The following is a 21,149-nucleotide window of genomic DNA, read 5'->3' as shown; positions in this document are numbered from 1 at the left end:
AATAGTATTTTTTTCAATTTAAAAATAAAATACTATTTTATACGGGCTGGGAAGGTGGCTCAGTGGTAGAGCACTTGCCTTGCATGCATGAGGCCCTGAGTTCGATTCCTCAGCACCACATAAGCAAAAAGAAAAAAGCCAGAAGTGGCACTGTGGCTCAAGTGGTAGAGCGCTAGCCTTGAGCTGAAGAGCTGAGGGACAGCGCCCAGGCCCAGAGTTCAGGCCCCACGACTGGACCCCCCAAAATAAAATAAAATAAAATAAAATACTATTTTATACAATTTTAAAATATTGTGAATATTATGAAGATAAAAGAAAAATATATATAGTTCTATTTTTTATTAATATAATTCTCTTTATTTGTTCTCCTATTCTTTTCTATAGATTTAGGTTACCATCTAGTGTTACCCCCTTCATCTGAAGAACTTACTTTAGAATTACTTGCAAGACAAATGTGTGGGCAATAGCTTCTCTGTATATGAATGATTTTATCTTATCATTGGAGGGGATCATTTCCTGAGTAGCTTGAAAGTAAAAGGACAAAAAACAGATGTGATTCCAAGAGTGGAGAACAAACATACCTGTGTTGGAGAAGTAATTGAGACTGACAGAGAAGCAGATATATTCTGTGATGGGAAGCAGAAGAGTCCTATCTTTGATCTCATACAGTTGTGAAGGATTTTAAATCTTATTTTATTGTAAAGATGCTATGCAGAGGGGTTACAGTTACATGAGTAAGATAATGAGTACCTTTCTTATCCAGCTTTGTTTTTCTCCTACTATCACTTCCCTCTCCCTTAGTTTGCAAGCATTGCCATAACAAATCTCCCTGAATCCAAAATTAAGGTTTCATTAGGACTAGGTTTTTCTGAGGGCAATGAAGGCAAAGTGTATTTCAGGCCTTTCTTGTGTATTAGATGGTGCATTGCCCTGATCTGATCTCTGCCTTATGTTCAGATGGCTGTGTGTGTGTGTGTGTGTGAGAGAGAGAGAGGGGGGGGGGGAGGGAGAGGGAGAGAAAGAAAGAAACTCTATCTCACTCATTGATATGCTCCTGTTATCTCCAGTGACACAGAAAAGCACAAGTGGAAGAATTGTTGTCCAGGATTTTCTGGGCATAAAGCAAGCTTCTACCTTAAAAAAATCCCCAAACAATTTAGGAAGGGGCTTGAGGTGTGGCTGAAGTATCATGTCTGCTTTGTGAGCTCTGTTTAATCTCCAGTATCACAAGAAAACAAAACAATATATTTGAAAAAAATGGCTTAATGTACATGCCAGTCAATGAAATATACATATCATTAAAAGAACTTTTATAAATAAACAAGAAGGTAATCACTTAAGAATATTAGACATATTAAATACTAACATGCTATGAAACTGAATCACAGAGCCAACACACAGAATGTTGTCCAATCATATTAGTAATCAAAATGGAGGTAAAAATATTGAGTTCAAGGCCACCCTGAGTTACATAGCAATACCTGTCTCCAGAAAGAAAAGAAGAATATATAAAACTAATTTTGAATCAGGCATTCGTGGCTCATGTCTGTAATCTTAGCTAATCAGGAGGCTAGATCTGAGGATTGTGGTTCAAAGCCAGCCCACACAGGAAAAAATCTTTGAGATTCTTGGCTCCAATTAATAATCCAAAAGCTGGTGCTGAGTTGTGACACAAGTGGTAGAGTGAAAAAAGCTCATGGACAGTGTTCAGGCCCTGAGGTCAAACCCCTAAGGCTGGTACACAAAAAAATATAATTCTGTTAGTAATGTATAAGGAAGCAAAATGTAAATATTAATAGATTTCAAATTTAAAGTGTTATTCAGCCACTTATTATTTTCAGATATTGAAAATATTATACAATATATATGAAAATATTTTTCTGTATATATTGATATGAACACTTCAACAGCTTTTCAAGTAAAAAAATACAAATAAGTTGCAAAACCATGTTGCATAATCCAATTTACATAATACCCTTTGGTAGCTAGTTATGCATATTTACACAAGTGGAAAGGAATGTGATTTTCAGGACATACTCCAAACTGTCAAAAAAAAAAAAGCTATTATAGGAATTGAAGAGGAAATGGAGTAGAAGTGGGGTGAGGAGATTCAGTTTTTGTTTCCAGGTTTTATTTGTGAGAAAAGCATCATCATTTCTACCAGAATAGTTTTCTTCCTTTCTGTTAATCTTGAATTGTTTTTCTGAGTAGTCTTGCTTTGGTCAGGTGGCTTGACCCTTGTGAATTATGTTCTAGTTACATACATCCTTTTTTTGAGCACTTTAATTAAGCTTCTTAAATTTTAATTATGTCCTGTTAATTAAGCCACATTCTTTTGCACATCATGCACCTGAACTCAGCCAATGTGAGCAGAGGAGCAGGGCCTGCTGGGTTAGGGATAAAAAGGGAGCAGCCTGCCGGCTCTGTGTGCTTGATTGCCAGAATTTTGACTGATGGTGCACCCTTCTGGAGAAGTAAACATTGCCTTGCCAAGTTCCTTTTGAGTTGGTGGGTTTTTTTTTTGTTGTTGTTGTGAAAGACCCCAGACTCCTGGGATACTTTTGTCAATGGGAGGGTGCCCCAGAAACCAAGACTCCAAACCAGTAGATGCAACAAGCAAGAAGAGTTTATTCAGTGTTTGTGCAAACGGTCTCTCTGCCTCGGCACAGGAGAGAGCCCGGAACCGCGGTTACAGGCATTCTTTTTTTTTTTTTTAAATTTAATTTAATTTTATTTGTGAACATACTGTACAGAGGGGTTACAATTACATGGGCAGGATAATGCATACATTTCTTACCAAGCATTGCAGCCTCCTCCTTTGGTTTACCCTTCACATCCCTTCCCAGCCTCCCCCCTCCCCCCCAATCCCAATCCTTCTCCTTCCCTCCCCTCCCCCCCCCCCCACCGAAGATGTAAGGCATTCTTAAAGGCAAAACCCACAAGATTAGCATATAACACCAGGTGTCCCAGGACTGGCCCATTTAGAAGTCACTATACACTCCAGCAATCATTTTTATAACACTCTTTGTAAAACAGTTGGCTCAGGGCAAGTCTAGGGGGAGCGGTCACCCTGGAGGGGAGTTTACATAGTTACAGGCTTGTGATTGATTAACATTTGGCCTAGTTTGCTGGACTTGCCAGGTGGTCCTTATCTTGGGTCCTTATCTTGGGTTCCATTCTTGGGTCCCATTCTTGGGTCCCCTTTGACCACTTGGGGAATTTACTTGTTTGTTCATTATTTATGACCACAGACCTTGTCTGGGGGCGGCATCTGGGCTCCAAGACTCTTTACTCAATTCCTTATTTCTAGAAAATGGGGGGTTAGTGCTAGCACGAGCAAGTTTACAAAAGCAAAATCAGCAGTTAGCAATTGTAAAATGTAACTCTAATTTTTAATCTTTCAGTTGTTGTTGTTGTTGTTGGTAGTGGTTTTTATTTTTGTCTTGGTGCTTGAACTCTGGTCCTGGGTACTGTTCCTCAGCTCTTCAGCTCAAGGCTAGTGGCTACCACTTGAGCCACAGCGCTACTTCTAGGTTTTTGGTGGTTTATTGGCGATAAGAGTCTCATGGACTTTCCTGCCAGGGTTGACTTTGAACAATGATCCTCAGATCTCAGCCTCCTGAGTAGCTAGGATTACAGGCGTGAGCCACCAGCACCTGTCATTGAGTTGGTGTTTTTATTACTACATGATGCTCCTATATCCCTAGTTATTTCTAACACTTGGGGACTTGTCCAGGATGCTGTCATGTCACTAGAAGAACTCTGGGAAACTCATCCTCAGGAGGAATGGGGGGATTGAATACAATTTTTTTGTCTTTTATTTCTCTAACTCTCTAGACAGACTTTGTTCAGGGAGGAGTGTTCACTCTCCCTAGTTTGGGAGAGCTACTTGACTTGGGGCCCAGATAGAAAGGTAGAAATTTCCTAATTGTATGTGTTCCATATTCTGTGTCTTTATGTGGTGTGTTATATGGTTTCTATAGTCTATCCAGAAGTTCTGTGGCTATAGACTCTCAGAAGAGAGAGAATGCCGCTACTATGACAGTGCCACTGTGCTGTTCCAAGTGGCTATCTTTATCCTGATGGTGCTAGGACACAGAAACAAGGTTTGGGTCCTCTTGTCATCCTACGCCCTAGGAGAGATGGTAAGCAACTCATAGCTAAAACATTTATCTACTTAATTATAGTTATTATAGATTGTTCCCAACAGCCAGGGGAAGGGTAGGAGGGGGTTGTGGGGGGAGGGTTGGGGAGAACAGATAAAAAGAAAGATAAAATCTTATGGGAGGGTGCTCAGCCAGAAGGTAACAATAGTATAGGTAGACAGCTCTCCCCTAAGGCTTCATGGATTTCTCTAATTTCATTCAGCCATGTCTTAGAATAGATGTCAGTGTTGGAAAAAAATGTGATCTTCCTCCCCAGATGAACTTCTTATGCAACTATTAATCTTCTAAGTTTTTGGGGACACAAGTATTGAGTCTCAAAATCGAAAGCTATAATTTATTGAGGAAGAGCTATGGTCCTTGGGGTATTTAGCCAATGAAGAAAAATGCTGATTGGTCCCTGAAGAAATAGAGGGGCTTTCAACCAAACTCCCTTCCAGGATATGCTTAAATTATTTATGGATGGCTTCTCTGGGGTGATACAGGGAAAGGGCATATCAGGTATTCAGTGTGAATGTGGTTAAAGTAAGGATTGTTGAATTGGGGAGATTTCTTAATAACTGATTTGCACAAACTTGTGATTTGTTTATACTCAATGGGTGTTAAATATGTTAAAAAGAAAGGAGGAACAATGTATGCAGGCTCTAAATTTGTACTCGATATGATGTGTGTCTTTAAAAAAAAATGGGATGAGAGGGAATTAATTAATAGCAAGACAGGTGGCAGAGGACTGTTTAGCCTGCAAGGAAGGTTAATAAATGTCTTTGCCTCAAAAAGGGAGAAACCCTTTTGAAGGGTTTTTGAAGCATTCAAATTAATGGTCTCCTCTCTTGAAAATCCCCAAATCAGTTCCTCCAAAATTATGTGTGTAGTATCTCACCCCTCAAGGCAACAAGGACTGCTGGCCCATGATACACAGTTTGAGTTCCCTTTATACCAGAACAAGCCTGGAGAGTGTGTCCTGATCAAGATTTGAAAGAAAAAGACTAAAGCTAATCTGGGACCTTTTTAAGTGCCAGTTAACCACTGAAAGGGCAGTGTGTACTACAGAAAAGGGATGGACTTTCTGCACTTGGGTAAATCAAGCAATCCCCCAAAGGAAGACAATGGTCATGTTATCCAGTCCAGGAGATGCCAAATGACTTAAAAGGACTGATGTGGTTGTTGGTGGTCATTGTTATTTCTCTTCCACCAAGAAGCTGTCTTATGATTGGGAGAGACAGAGGGATTTAAAACACTCTTTCCAAACCGTGCATTGGTGGCTCATACCTATAATCCTAACTACTCAGGAGGCTGAGATCTGAGGATCACGGTTCAAAGCCATCCCAGTCAGGAAAAGCCGTGAAACTCTTTATCTCTAATAAACCACCAGAAAACCTGAAGTGATGCTGTGGCTCAAGTGGTAGAGTGCTAGCTAGCCTTGAGCTGAAGAGCTTAGGGACAGTGCCCAGGCTGAGAGTTCAAGCTCCATGACTGACCAAAAAGCAAAACAAAGCAAAACAAAACAAAACACTCTTCCCAAGATTAGATTATATAAGTATTTGTGCATCCCAAGTTTAATGTACTAGAGAATGATTATCTCCTGGTTATGGTTGGAATGATGTGGGGTGGTCAACCGACATTGACCAATGCAACCCCCTGGTGATGGTTATAGCTCCTCACTCTATGACTGGGGATCCTTCTGTGTGTAGGTGTTATGGTCTAGAGATTTCATTTACTTTCATTCTTGACCTAATTGGAAAATTCTCTTTAGAATTATGAAGTTCATTTACCACGGGGCCCTCCAATATTCTAGTTAGGCCTCAAGGCAATCATTTTGAAGTAATTGTCATAGGGGTAAAAGATTTAAGACAGGTTTAGTTTTTAAAATGGGTGTGGTAAAACAAATACCTGTTTAAAATGGATAAAATGTTCTATTTGCACTGTTTCCCATGGTTGATTAAAGCCACCTCAGATGGTTAAGTCACCATCCTATAACTGTAACTTTACCCCATGTCTCTTCAGGCAGTATGGGAGAAGTTGAGTCCCTGAAAAATGTATTCAGGATACAGTGAAAGCTGGTCTTTGAGGAGATGAGAATGCATTTGCTCTTACCATTGCTAGAGCTGATGTCTGGTGGTATATTGGGGGGATTTTTGTTTGAGGTTTTTCTGTTCAAATAGAACAGAACCTGTATATTGGTTCAATTGGCTACCTTTTCACTCTGGTATTCAAAAAACCAAAGCCTTCTTCCAATCAAGTAGAGTTCTCACCATTTTTACTGAGATAGACACAGCAAGAAGCATTTTACTAAGAGAAATAAACATGTGAAGATTTTGTTTCCTTTTCTCTTTATTGTAGGATTACAATTATCATTATCAGTCTGTACACACAAGATTCTCAGTTCTCAAAGTAATGCTAGCTCTTTCTGTGTGGTCTTTTAATTCCTTCACTCATCTACTCCTTGATTCTCTCTCTCTGTCTTGGTCTCTCTGTTCTTGTCTCTCTCTGTTCTTTCTTTTGTGCTAGTCATGGGACTTGAACTTATAGCCTAAGTGTTGTCCCTGAACTTTTGTGCTTGAAACTAGCGCTCTATTACTTGATCTATAACTCCACTTCTGGATTTTTGCTGCTTATTTGGAGATATGAGTCTCATGGACTTTCCTGCCTGGGCTGGCATTGAGTCATGATATTAGATCTCAGCCTCCTGAGTAGCTAGGATTATAGGTGTGAGATACAGGCATCTGACTCTTTTCTCTTTACCTCTTTTCTTTCTCTTGTATGTTTCCTCATAGAGCTTCTCTTTGTTCTGTGCAGTGGCCTGTTTATATGGCTGTTTCTGCTTCCCCCATCCCCCCTCAGGGACTTGTTGCACAGGTGCAGGCCCTTGTGTCACAGTGTGCGTCTCTCAGGATGCAGTAGTACACTGCAGTATCTTTCACGTTGACATGGGGCAGGATCAAAGTACTGGACTTTCTGTCAGCAGGGATGGCCAAAGAGGCCATTCTGTTGGTTATATTGCTTTTTAGACCATGAATTATGTATTCTGGACCCTGGAAGGTAATCTGTCGATACCAATAAATGTATTCATTTCCACTGATGGTAGAATGGTTACAAGGCAAACGTGCAGGTTCTCCTTCTGTCCACTCCATTGAATCTGGCTGTGTGGTTTTAGCATCAGTCATAATTCCTAAGGAATTAAAAAAGAACAGATTAGCTTTAGATGATCAAATTTGTTGCATCTAAAAATCCTGTTCATAAACAACTTCTAGAATTCTTCTTCCCGACTCTACCCCTGTTCTTGAGTATTTTTCATATGATTTGCACAGGATGAAAGAAATGCTGCTGATATTCATTCCTTAGCTATTCAGAACCAAAATGCTAAATTGCTTACTTCCCACTACCATTGAGCTTAATGAACCCATTACAGCCTGTGAGTATGGATGTAGTCAGCCACCCATAATGAGACTCCAAATTCTTCAGAGAGTAACAGACACTAATTATTTCCCACTGTTTGGAAAATCAGTGTAAGAAGTGGAGGCATCAGTTTGCTCTCTTGTGTCTTTAAGCACAAAATCATCTTTTTTAGCCCAGAATTCTTACCTAAAGTGAGGAGAACAGTGATTTCTGTCAACCTCATAGCTCAAAATGAGCTAAGCTTTCAGGCCTCAGAGTTTAGCATCTGCATCTGATCCTAGGTTGGGGGAGGGCTTAAATGACAAAGTATCAGCTGTCACGCTGCTCCAACTCAGACAGCTTTTTTTTTTTTTTTTTTGTGGGAGTTCCAAGTTAAGCATCAGCTGAACACAGCAAGGGGACTCTTAGTTTGATCTCTCTCCACCCCAAAGTTAAACTATAAAATTTAATAGAGGGCAGGAATGGTTTCCTAAACAGCTCTCTAATTCAAGTTTGTGTGTTTTTTTTTTCTTTTTGAGATCCTTCTTGAGGTTCAGACTCAAGTGGTCTGTGTTTGAAATGAGTAGAACCACTCCCTAATTTCCAGTAAAGGCCTGAACCACCACTAACTGGTGGATTGGTGCTCCATTGAGCTGGCAGGAAATGCCCAGTATTCCAATAAATCCTGTCAAGCTCTGTAAAGGGGAAGAGACTTCTTATCTACATTGACAATCCAAGTTAAGTATCAGAAGCAGTAACAAACAATTTAACATGAAGAGTCAGAATTTTCTTTTTCATCATAAACTACCATAAGCTAAACATGGAAAAGAATATTTGCAAATAAATAACAAAAGTAATTTTATAGACATATAATATTGCTATGCTCAATGTGACTGAAAAAAGATCATTAGAACTAGGCTAAAAGCCAAGCTACCTAGTGATTGTTTCCCCCATTGGCCCTGGAATACATTGTGTATCAAGCATCTTCTTAAAGGACATTGCTGAGTGACTGTGGTCCTAAGCAAGCACCAATAACTTCAAGGACCCAATAACAACCCATGTTAGCACCTCTGAAATGTATCTCCTCTCCTCCTTCCCATGTCAAGAATGGTGTGTTTTGAGGATACACTAGAAGAGGGAAGAAGATAAAGGAAATGAAGGTCTGGATAGAAAAATGATGCAAAGAAATGGAAGTGAATCTGAAATACTTTCTGTGATTATTCTGTGTGTGTGTGTGTGTGTGTGTGTGTGTGTGTGTGTGTGTGTGTGTGTGTGTGTGTGTGTGTGTGTGTGTGTGTGTGTGTGTGTGTGTGTGTGTGTGTGTGTGTGTGTGTGTGTTGGTACTGGGGCTTGAATTGAGGGCCCAAGTTCTCACTTGCCTTTTTTGTCCAAGTCTAGAGATTGACTACTTGAGCCATACCTCCCTTCTGGCTTATTGCTGGTTAACTGGAGATGAGTCTCATGGACTTTCTTGCTGGCTTTAAACTGCAATCCTCAGATCTCAGCCTCCTTAGTAGCTGGGAATACAGGTATGAGTCACCACCTAGCTCTATGACTATTCTGAAAAATGATTACTAAACAAATGGGAATGAGTAAAGATTGCTATATAAATATATTATATAAATATTATAAATATATATTATATAAATATTGTTATATAAATATAAATCTCATCTCTGCTATAATAACTAAATTTGTTGATTCACCAGAGCAATGACCATTTAAGATTGGATGATGCATTAATCATTTGCTTATCTGTTGCTGAACTGAATCAGCCAAGGCCTTGCTGCACACTGGTCAAGTGCTCTACCATAGACCTACACCCTCAGCCCAAGTAAGATTTCTATTTATTCTTTTTTTTTTGTTTGTTTATTTTTGAGACTAGATTTCACTATGCTGTCCAGGTGGGTCACAGACTCCAAACTCAAGTAATCATTGGCAGCCTCTGTTACTCAATAGTTGGGACTACAGGTGTGCACCACCACACCTGGCTCAACTTTCTCTTTTATTTCTATGTGGAGAAGTCACCCAACTGTTTGCTTTGCATTTGGAGCTTGACTTACCCAGGTCTTTAGGATTGTGTACATACTCAAAAAGTGACTACAAAGAACAAGGTGACAAAAGCTATGAATATAAATTCTTTGTACCACACAGTGTCCCTTCACCCTAGAAGGAGGTTGGATTTGTAGCAACATCAGCCCCCTCTGGTGACAGTTTCCATGGGCTCCTTTTCTTACAACTAGGAACCAAGCCAGTATTCGCTGAATGATTTGTTTCAATCTAAAGACATTTTAGGTCTTTACCTCCCTCAAGTGGACAGTTTCGGGAAGTCTCCTACTGCAATGTTCTAAGAAAGACTTATTTTCAATCCCTAGATTCAGATTGTTATTTCTGTCATTTTCTCAATGACTGAATTTCAACTCCCCATGGTTCCTTGTTCTTTTCCTGCTTGAATACAGATTCAAACCTACATATTTATTAGTTAACATATAATTTTCACAGATTAAACACTTAATAGTTTGTCAGGTGAAATGTTAGTTAATATTTACTCATCACAATTCTGGGAAAAGTTATATGGAATGAGCCAAAATTATTCCAAATAAAAACTTCTAATTTTCTGGATGATAAATGGAACCAAAGGATACAACAATAAAGGTAATGAAATATTTGACCCATATACACAATTCAAATACCTCACCAACTCTTCCCATTCTCTAATGAAAGAAAACTAATAAATCTAGAATAGAAGAAGCCTGGTTGTGAGGACATGGTGACACGAGGATCATGAGTCTTATTTTCATATTTAAGTAGTTGTACAAAGGGGTTTCAATTCAACATCATGTGTCAGAATTTACTATCTAGTCACTGTGACCCCTTATGCACCAGATTATAAAATTACTGTGGCAATAAATGTTGGTATAAATATAGGAATGAAAATATTAAAATTTCTAAGAAGAAATTATAAATGTAGAGATGGTTATATTATTAAGTTATAACTGCCAAAAGTAGGACAAACATGGGAACATTTTATCTAGTGTTCATTACTATAGTGTTTAAATGGTGTGGAGAATCCAGACCTCCAGAGAAGACCAATGAATGCTGTGTTACTTTCCAGGCACTCTATCACTTGAGCTATGCCTCCAATCCCTTTTTGCATTGGTAATTTTCGAGATAGCTTTTTGCTCTAGGCTCAGCCAACCTGGGCTCAAATCCTTCTAATTCTGCTTCCCTGTGCCGCTGGGAATTTAAAAGCATGTGCCACTACACCCAGCCATTGAGTAAGGTAGTGTCTTGGAAATTTTTATACCTAGGCTGGCTGGGAACTATGATCACTGAATTTCTGCTTTCTAAGTTATTCCTCTGTTAGGATTAAAATTGCATACCATACAACTTACTCATGTAAACTGTATGATTCAATAGTTTTTAGGATATTCACAGAATTGTATGACCACCACCACCACATTCAGTTATAGAATATTTTCATCATCCTCCAAAAGGAACCTAGTACCCATTAGCAATCATCCTATAGAATTTCTGGATATTTCATGTAGATGAAATTATTTGACCTCTTAGGATGACTGGCTTCTTTTGTTTAGCATCATGTTTTCCAAGTTCATATATGTTGTGCCATTTGTCATAACTTCTTTCCTTTTTAAGACTAAACAACAGCGCACTCGATGTCTATTATATTGTGACTTTTTTGCCACTTGGGTAAATGATCTTAATAAGGTTACTCTTTTTTATGTTTATTTGGGCTAATACATCATGCCAAGACTCACCTATAGGGAAATAATGTAACTTACTTTATTTAAAAATAAGGACAATTTTATAATGGAAAGAAAAGATAAGACTTACTGTATCTCAAGTGCCTTTTGGTTTAGATGATCTCTCTGTTGCATATTTCAAAGTCTAGATGTTTTTCATTGCTGTCAAATATTCATATCTATTCTATCTTTCCAGAAGGAAGCTTGTATCAGGAATGGGCAATATCACTGTGGTTTCTTTCTTGTTACTCTAGCTGACTCAATATAATTCATCTCTACAAATATCTGAACATTAGCTGTTGTGTTGGCTGCATTTGGTGATGAAGTTTCCAAAACTGGTAAAAAGTCATGATGATTCTCCAGCCTTTACTGAGTTGATTAATTTAACCATTCACTTGGCTCTTCATAGTTGCTAATGAGGTCCAGCTTCCATTTTGATTTCTATACAAGTTGCCTTGTCCCTCTTCTTTCTGATAAGAGTCATGTTGGCCTTTAGTATGTAGCACTTCCTCATCTGTTTGTTGTTTTGCCTTGAGATTCCTTTGAGAAAAGATGAACACTTTTTTTCCTCTTATCCAAACATAAATATTAAGTTCATTTTTATTGTAATAATTCCAATAAATTTTTATTGTAATTTCCTTTTTAAATTCTTGATATATACATGAATCTTTCATTAGCATAGTTCTATCTATTCTAAGAAGTTATCATGAACAAGCTATGTTAGCAAGCTTGTTTGAATCTTTCCTTAATGTCAGAATTATTGAATAACATTAAACTTGCAAGTTATGTTGGTTTTATTGATCTTAATTCACTAAATTCTACTAGTTTCACTTGATAGCCACTGGCAGATGATTTCTTTTATTCCAATCTGAATTATTAATACTGTCAGATCAAACATTATATGTCACAATAATATATAGGTTACAAAATGGCTAAGAATGGTTAAAGTAGCCCTAGGGTTTTTAAGAGACCTTGCCAAAGGCAAGCCCAGAGATCTGTACTGATCCAGAAAAAATTACTGCAGGTGGTTAAATAGGAAATTAACAAGTCATTAAGTTAATGAGGTACAGGAGGGGCAAAGCTCAGAGATGCTCCTAAGTACAGTGCAACTTCTAGGATTATTGAATCCAGAAATAGGTTAACTTGAATGGGTGATGTCAGACAGCAATTATGCTGAACTGAAGCCTGAGACAGAGTTTTTACCTGTTGACCCATGACACACACATTGCATGGGTCTGATGATGGCTCAGTGTGTGCCACAGTGCCCTTTCTTTCATGTGATCCAGAAAGGTTGTACTGAAATAAGAATACCGAGTCTAAGTAAGATGCCTTATCCTCACAGCCATCCTGGTGCCTTGTTGGGGCGGGGGGAGAGGGGGGAGCTTTTCACCTAGCTCCAATGACCTAGAGGTGAGATAAGACATTCTTTGAATTGGAGATGCATCATGTTGTTTAGCTCCAAGAAAGCTACAAGAGCTCTGCTCCAGAGAATATGCAGATGTCATGCTGTTTAGCTCCAGGAAAGTTTTGCTCCAATGCTCACCCTTGACTGTTGCCCACCCCAATCACGTGGGTTTTGTTTTGTTGGGTTTTTTTTGTTTGTTTTCTTTGTTTTTGTTTGTTGTTTTTGTTTTGGTTGTGGGGCTGGGTGCTCTCCCTGAGCTCTTCAGCAAAAGTGCTCTACCACTTGAGCCACAGCGCCACTTCCAGTTTTCTGGTGGTTAATTGGAGATGAGAGTCTCACAGACTTTATTGCTGGGCTGGCTTTGAACTGTGATTCTGAGGTCTCAGCTTCCTGAGTAGCTAGGATTACAGGTCTGAACCACCACCACCTGGCTTAAGCATGTGGTTTTTGCCTTTAAAAGTTTTGTGCAAGCTACATTCTGAGCTGCAGGTCTTTGAGACAAGAGTTCACCTGCAGCTACCAGATCTTCAACAAAGACTCTGAATTTGACCTCTCAAAATGTTGCTACTCTGTTTCTTGTGATTGAATTCCTGGACAAGAGTATTATTCCTTGGTTTGATGAGTTCAAGAAGTTAATGGGCCTTGTTTATCTAATATGGGTTTGATACATCCATGTGTCCATGTGTTCTTGATTTAATTTGATAAGTTGTATAGGTAGTAATCTTTTATTAGCATAAATAAATGATCAGTCTGTCTCATGTTTGGACAGATGGTGGTTGTTTACTTCTACAAACAAGATGCGGAGTTGTTCTGTCTAAATATTTGCTTTCTAAATGGCTCAAAGTACTATTACATAAAATGGGGTCATTGAGGGCAAAGTCAACCTAAAACTATTGTTCTACACAACAGGGTTGGCTTAGAATGTGGCAAAGCCTCATCTCCAGTTGCACGAATAAAGTCTTGCAATGTGTGTGTCTTTCATCTCTCAAGAGTATGTTGGTGGGGTTTATCTTTGTTATAGATACAATGATTTTTCATTCATTGTCAAAGTGCATCTAGTTCATTTTGAGTTTAGTTTTTGGCTATCAGAAGTATAGCAAAATTTCTGGTAAGTGAACTAAGTCGGGCTAAGATACACAAAGGGTGAATGTTTACTCATATGTTGAAATTAGATCTAAAACATAAACATATCTATATATATATCATATACAGGCTCATCTTCATATATATATATACAAGCAAACTGACTGAAGTATGATATATGCAGAGGTCGATTTCAGTGCTATAACTCTTTTGAACAATTAACTGACAGTTAATGGAATGAATACCAGGAAACTAAAACATGTTTCACAGGAGTAAGGATGAAACTTAAGAGAAAGGGGTAGATGAATGGAGTGAGGAATTGTGCGTGAATATAGTCATAATGTTCAGTGAATGTATATGAAAATGGAACCAGGTAACTTGAGGGGATGGGTAGGATTGGGAGAGATGGGGTAGGAGCCATGATGGAATAGGTGACACTGATCAAGACTCATTATATTCTGGCTGAAGGTGTAACTCTGTAGTAAAGCACTGACTTCACAAGCTTAAGGCCCTGAGTCCAAAGCCTCAGTACCACAATACAAAAAAGTTGTACTGAGCCAAGCACCGGTGGCTCACGCCTGTAATCCTAGCTACTCAGGAGGCTGAGATCTGAGGATCACAGTTCAAAGCCAGCCTAGGCAGGAAAGTCCATTAAACTCTTATCTCCAATAAACCACTAGAAAACCGAAGAGGTGCGGTGGCTCAAGTGGTAGAGTGCTCACCTTGAGCTGAAGAGTGCAAAGACAGCACCCAAGCCCAGAGTTGAAGTCCCACAAGTGACAAAAAAAAAGTTGTATTGAACTCATAAATCGGCATGTTGAATTGAAATCCTTTTGTACAACTACTTAAATAAAAATATTAAGAGGAAAAGCACAGGTATAAACAGGTTTATCCATATATTGTGACCTATGTTTATGTTTTTCTGCTTGAGTGTTAACCGAGAAATGAGATTGCTGTCATTAAGTATAAATAGCTTCCATTTATAAAGTTAATATTTTAATATTTTACTATTGTTATTAACTTACCTTATTCAAATTTTCTTCATTACTTTCTGTTTTGTGCTGTTTCTGTCTGTGTCTGTCTTTGTGTCTGTCTCTGTCTCTGTCTCTGTCTCTCTCTCTCTCTCATGTGTGTGTGTGTGTGTGTGTGTGTGTGTGTGTGTGTGTGTGTGTGTATTAATACTGGGGCTTAAAATCAGGGCCTGGGTGTTGTCCTCTATCTTTTTTGCTCAAAACTTGTGCTCTACCACTAAGCCACATAGATCTACTTCTGTCATTTTGCTGGTTAATTGGAGATAAGAGTCTCACAAACTTTCCTGCTCAGGCTGGCTTCCAGCCACAATCATCAGATCTTAGTCTCCTAAATATTTAGGAAGATAGGAGTGAGACACCAATATCCAGCCCAATTCTTAATTGCTTTCTATTATCTTTCTTTTTAGACTTTTTGGTAAGAATGTGACATTATCTCATTGTGTCCATTATTTCATTTTGCTTTAAAAATCAACATTCTTGAGTTATAAATTACATACTGCAGTATGAGCTTATTGAAGTGTTCTGAAAAATATTATGATAGGTGGTGGTGGTGTGATTGTAATAATCAACTCCAAAATCCAGATTATTAGTTGCATTATAGCTAATTCATTTTGCATCATTTTGAGAATGTTTAATGAGATTTTGATTGCTCTGGATAAGAAACTCTATCCACTGTTTATCACATTCTCTGATTCTCTTACTCAGTTCTCTGAACATTCTTTTCCTGTGTCATTCTGCCACATAATAACTGTTAAAAATCAGTATGCTATTAGAAAAGAAAATGTTAGCTATGCCTTGGACTGTTGGGATGTGATGTAGTAATAAGGACACCAAGTGGAAAGGAATTTGGCAAAGCAAAGTTTACTTCTGCAGTAGAGTGTGCCATTGTAGTGGGGAGGGGCAGTGATACCACTCTGTCTGCAGTGAAAATGTAAAAGATTTTATTGAACGAAAAGTGCTGATGCACCAGGACCGCACCTGGAGTTGGGATCTGGCCCGAGTGCTGGCCCATATGGGCTTTTAAGCATTTGGGGCTAGGGTGGGGAAAGGGAGGGCTGGGTGTTGGTTTTAGCCAATTATTGTTACAAGAAATGCACACTTTAAGTTTAAATTTCCTGCCAAGGTTTTGCTTGTGGGAAGCAGGGGAATAGAACAAAGGGTGGTGATGGTCCACTGGGTTTAGAGCTCCCATTGCTCAGAAAACAGCAGAGTTACAGAGTTATGGAATTACAGAGTTACAATTACAGTTACTAGCTAAAGGAATGAGTTACCAGGGAAGTCTTATCTACAGCACACTTATATTTAGATCTTAAAATCATTCATTATCCATTTTACACAATCTAAGTCAAATATCATATTCCATCTTTATGTCCTCCACCATATCACCATCAGCCAAAATCTACAAGCAAGTGTATGGAGTAGGCAGATTTCTCCACTTTTATCCCTAACACATCACATTCTCCCCCTCTGCTCCCATTGCCCAAGCTCAGGTTCACAATCTGCCACAGGATGTGACTTAACAGGAATAGGATGTCTTAATTAAGAGGAACAGGATGTAACTAAAACAGCAAGAGCTCTTAATTGAAGTGTGGCAGGAATATGATATAATCAACAGAGGCCAGGTTACCTGGCTAAAGCAGGAACTTTCCAGAAAAACAATTTTCACAAGATTGACATAGAGGAAGGAGTTTTTTGATAGAAAAGAGTTTTTATCACAGAAAATACACCTTTCTCACAGAAAATAAATGGCTTTCAGAGTTGTTTCTGATCTGGAAATCCAATAGTGTCAGATGAGAACTATGGAACTGCTTCTAAACTCCCTTAAATAAATTATTTGATTCCATTTAAGTATTTAGGATTAATCTGAAAAGCACTTGGTGCTGGGCACTAGGAGCTCACATCTGTAATACTAGCTACTCAAAAGGCCAAGATAAGAAAATTGTGATTTGAACCAAGCCTGGGCAGAAAAATCCTTGAGACACTATCTCCAATTAACCTCCAAAAATTCAGAAGTGGAACTGCAGCTCAAGTGGTAAGTGCCAGCTTTGAGTGAAAAACCTAAGGGACAGTGCCAGGCCCTGAGCTCAAACTCAGTACCAGGAAAAAGAAAAAAAAACATACTTGGTAACTTAATTTTAATCCAAGATATAAATATAATATTTGTGAATCTCAAGGAGAGATGCTATTTTATATGCTGAGCTCCATATAGGCTTCTCTTCTTTCTCTTCCTCCCCCTCCCTCCCCCACCCTTATTGTGCTTTAAGGTTTTGTTAATCTTCCACTATCATATCTATTTCTGAGAGATCCCAGGAAACACAGTGGGTGCCAAGTGTAAAGAAGGGATGGTGGGAATAGGGATTCTGCTTTATATTTGACTTTATATACTCTAATAAGTAAGGAAATCCATCCCTGCACTGGGAAGCTACTTGGACCATAACAAAATATAAGCAGTCTATCCGCTTTCATAAATATAGTCCATGGTTGTAGCTTGCCCTTCTTGCATGGCTTTTGTAGTCTTAATTTGGGCTATTTTCTCAACCATACTGAATCTTACAGAAGAAGGAGAAAAGAGTTGGTCTCCTTAAATGTCTCACATAGGCAATGAAAGACACAGCAAGACAAAGAAAAGAACTACATAATTTCCCGAAATGAAAAATTCCCTGAGTAGGCCTGGGTTGATATGATAGAAAATTTGTATTCAGTTTGATGACCAATCTTTTTCTGAGCATCTGAGGGCAGGGCTTCAGGGCTGGTAGATGTTTGTACTCACAAAAAGGAAATAAAGTTCACAGGTAGTGAGTGGTTACACTGCTCAATTCAGAAACTGACTTCTGTTCTACCTTTGTGTTTTTTGTAGCAGCACAATGGAAAATGGCCATTTTATCTAGTAAGACACAGGAATGATTTTTTTGTTGTTGTTGTTGGTTGTGAGGCCTGAATTCTGGGTCTGGGCACTGTCCCTCAGCTCTTCAGCTAGTGCCCTACCACTTAAGTGCCCTACCACTTAAGCCACAGTGCTACTTTCTTCTTATGTGGTGCTGAGGAATCACCCAGGGCCTCATGCATGTGAGGCAAACACTCTACCTCTGAGCCAACTTCCCTGCCCCACAGGATTGAATTTTAACAATCTTTATTGATTTTTTTTCCCCTTAATACCATTGTGTCCAGATACTATAACATGAATAGGTTTTTTTTTCTTATGTTTTTTGTTTGTTTGTTTGTTTTTTGCTGGTTCTGGCCCTTGAACTCAGGTCCTGAGCACTATCCCTAAGCTTCTTTGCTCAAGGTGAGCACTCTATTATTAAGCCACAGAACCACTTCTGGCTTTTTTGAGTAGTTTATTGGAGATGAGAGTCTCATGGAATTTCCTGCCTGGGCTGGCTTTGAACCTCGATCCCCAGGCTGAGATGCCTCCTGAGTAGCTAGGGTTACAGCAGGTGTGAGCAACTGGTACCCAGCTTATAACATGAATAATTTAAGACCTACAAAATAGATAAAAGTTTCTTTATGACCCCCAAATATAGCCAATTTCAATAAATATTCCATGTATATTTGAAAAGAATTTGTATTCTATTTTTTTTGGAACAAAGATTTTTTATGTATATGAATTAGGTAAAGAATATTATTTTGGTTGCGTTCTCTATGTTTCTCCTGGTGAAAGTGTACAAATACTTTTGTTGTGCCTGCTTTCGGGACCCCCAAAGACCAGACCACTGGAGACTGTAATCCATGCAAAAGCAAAACAGTCCTTTATTACAAGTTCTAGCCTGGTCCTTCACACACACAGTCTCAGCTGGTTACCCAAGAAGGCCCTGACCAACATTTTCTCACAGCTTTTATAATACAAAGTGAGGAAACAAGGGGTCTTTGTTCTGCTTATCTTAGGTTCTTTCCAGCTATTCCTGTTTCTCTGGTGATCAGCAAGCGCCAGGCTTTTCTGAGACTCAAGGACTTTGGGGGAAGGGAAAAAACCAAATGTTTACATAGTGATACAGATTGACCCATTGCAACAATGAGATGTACAAGATGCTATGTCAAAAAACAAAATTTACAATTTAGTTGGGGGTGGGTGGGAGGGGGCGTGGGGGTGTAGTTTAGGAGGTGGGAAGGAAGGGATGGTAGGGAAAAAAGGAGGCGACAACAATGCTGGATAAGAAATGTACTCATTACCTTGCTCATGTAACTGTAACCCCTCTGCACATTATTTTCACAATAAAAAAACTTATTAAAAAATTAGAGTCACTCTGCCTGGCAGTTACTTTCTGGCTCTTAATTTCCCCCCTTCTCATAGGAAACAGAAGGGCCAATCCTGGTCCTTAGGGGTTCTACCTGTGTAAGGGGTGTCGGTGTATGATTTTATTTGTCCCCCATCCTGGTTGATATTGTTGCCTTAAGACCATCAATGGTACCATGTTAACTCTATCTTTGACAAAAGATATTAGCTTGTTTATGATACAAGGGGTCACCAGCACCAAGAAGCCTCCCTAAGCTTCTCCCCTTTTTTGCTCTGATACAAACACTTATAGATGATCCTTAACATACACCCAGGAGGAAGCAGGTTATTATCATACCGGAGCTAAACTAGGCTGTGACTGTAGAGTGGATTTCCAGTCCTTATGCCCTGAAGTGCCTAAGGCAAGCCACTGATGTCCTTGTCCCCAATATCCACTGTGGGAGTAGAGAGGGTTACTGACATCATCAAAAGAATGTCCCACAAGATCTTAGTTTTAGCAGACTCAAAGCAGCTTTCCATTGGAAAGCAGTCTCAGGTTATTAAATCAGGCAGGAGTTCAGTCTGCTTTTTCCAAGGTGGAGGTGGTCAGGGTGATGATGTAGATTTCCTCCAGGTGACTATCAGGCTGTATCAGCAGGGTCTTTCAGTGGCTCTAAAGGATCATCACACCTCATGCTGGGCTGTAAATTTCTACACAGACTGGTTAAGAATGCATTACATAGACTTGGCAGGCCATGGCCCCACTGATTTTTAAGACCATTTAGACAATAGCCCAGGACAATTTACCAAGACAACAACTTTACTATCCAGATATTTTTGTAAACAAATACAGAAGGCTTGGTCTTGTAACCATTTCCAACAGATGCAATCTCCACCCTTGCACACCTGTTAACACTATTTTTTATGCCTTTAAAAAATATATATGATCTATTTTGCCTCATTTTCCCAAAACTGACTCTGGACTCTTAATCTTAAAAAGGGGTTGATGGGCAAAGGTCCATCTTCTGTTCTTCAAGCTGACTTCAGGGGCATTGATCCTACCTAGCCAGGAACCTATAACCTTAGTGTATTTTACAAAGAGGTTACCAGGGTTAGATGTTATTAAAAATAATATTTTCACTTTTGACAAATGCACAGAACTTTTTTCCGGATACAGCACTGTAGCTTGTTTAGCACTCCGGTTTGCAAAAGCATCTTTCTGGATGAGTTAGGAATGTGATCACTAGTGACCCTAACAATGTCTAAGTTACTCGTGCGGGCCTTCAGACAGATATCAATAGAAACACACATTCAGGTTTACAAACTTTTTTTTGAATAGATAAATTTTATGTAGTTGGTGTCAGCTCAAAGTTTCTGCCAATTAGGGCTTTGGGCACATACCGGAGTTGGGATTTAAACTATCCCCTACATTTTATAACTTTAGCTTTTTATTGCTCACAGAGGACTGGCAAGTTTCTGTCCCTTACAAGGTAGATAGTCATGGATATTAGGCCTGCTTACAAACTATCTTCCCATGACCTCCTGGTTCCGACCAATTTTTGAAAGGCCATGCACAAATGACTCTAGGATCTGACATTATTTCTGCCACCCAAGCAGTGGCTTACTGCCTCTAAATGCTCCACCATTGCTTTCGTACCAGGAGTGTCTTCTCCACACTGGGATAAACACCTCATTGGCATTTCCCTTAGTTGGTCACTGGACTTGAACTCAGGGCCTGAGTGTTGTCCCTCAGCTCTCCAGCTCAAGGCTAGCAGTCTGCCATTTTGAGTCCCAAAGCAAATCTGCTTTCTCTTTCAGCACTCTGTTGGCTGATTAGAGGTGACAGTCTCACAGGGACCTTTTTCTGCCCAGGCTGGCTTTGAACCAGTTTGCAGATCAATGAGTCTTATAAAAGGCCACTTTACTCCAATTAAAAGCGACAAGGTGGTCAACATAGAAGTAGCTTTTAAGCATGCTCTAACCTGGAACTTATTGAGAGCCAAAGTTACATCTGACAAACTTGCTAGAATCCTCACTCCTTTTGGTGGGCCTGCTGGGAATTGTAACCAAAAAACCTATAAGAGCAAACTGAAAAGGCAATTAAGCAATTGTTTT

The sequence above is a fragment of the Dipodomys merriami genome, unplaced genomic scaffold (assembly GCF_024711535.1).
Source record: "Dipodomys merriami isolate MVZ:Mamm:240054 unplaced genomic scaffold, mDipMer1.0.p SCAF_1, whole genome shotgun sequence".
In the NCBI taxonomy this organism is placed as follows: Eukaryota; Metazoa; Chordata; class Mammalia; order Rodentia; family Heteromyidae; genus Dipodomys; species Dipodomys merriami.
The sequence above is the reverse complement of the archived record's forward strand: the minus strand, read 5'-3'. Positions refer to the sequence as shown.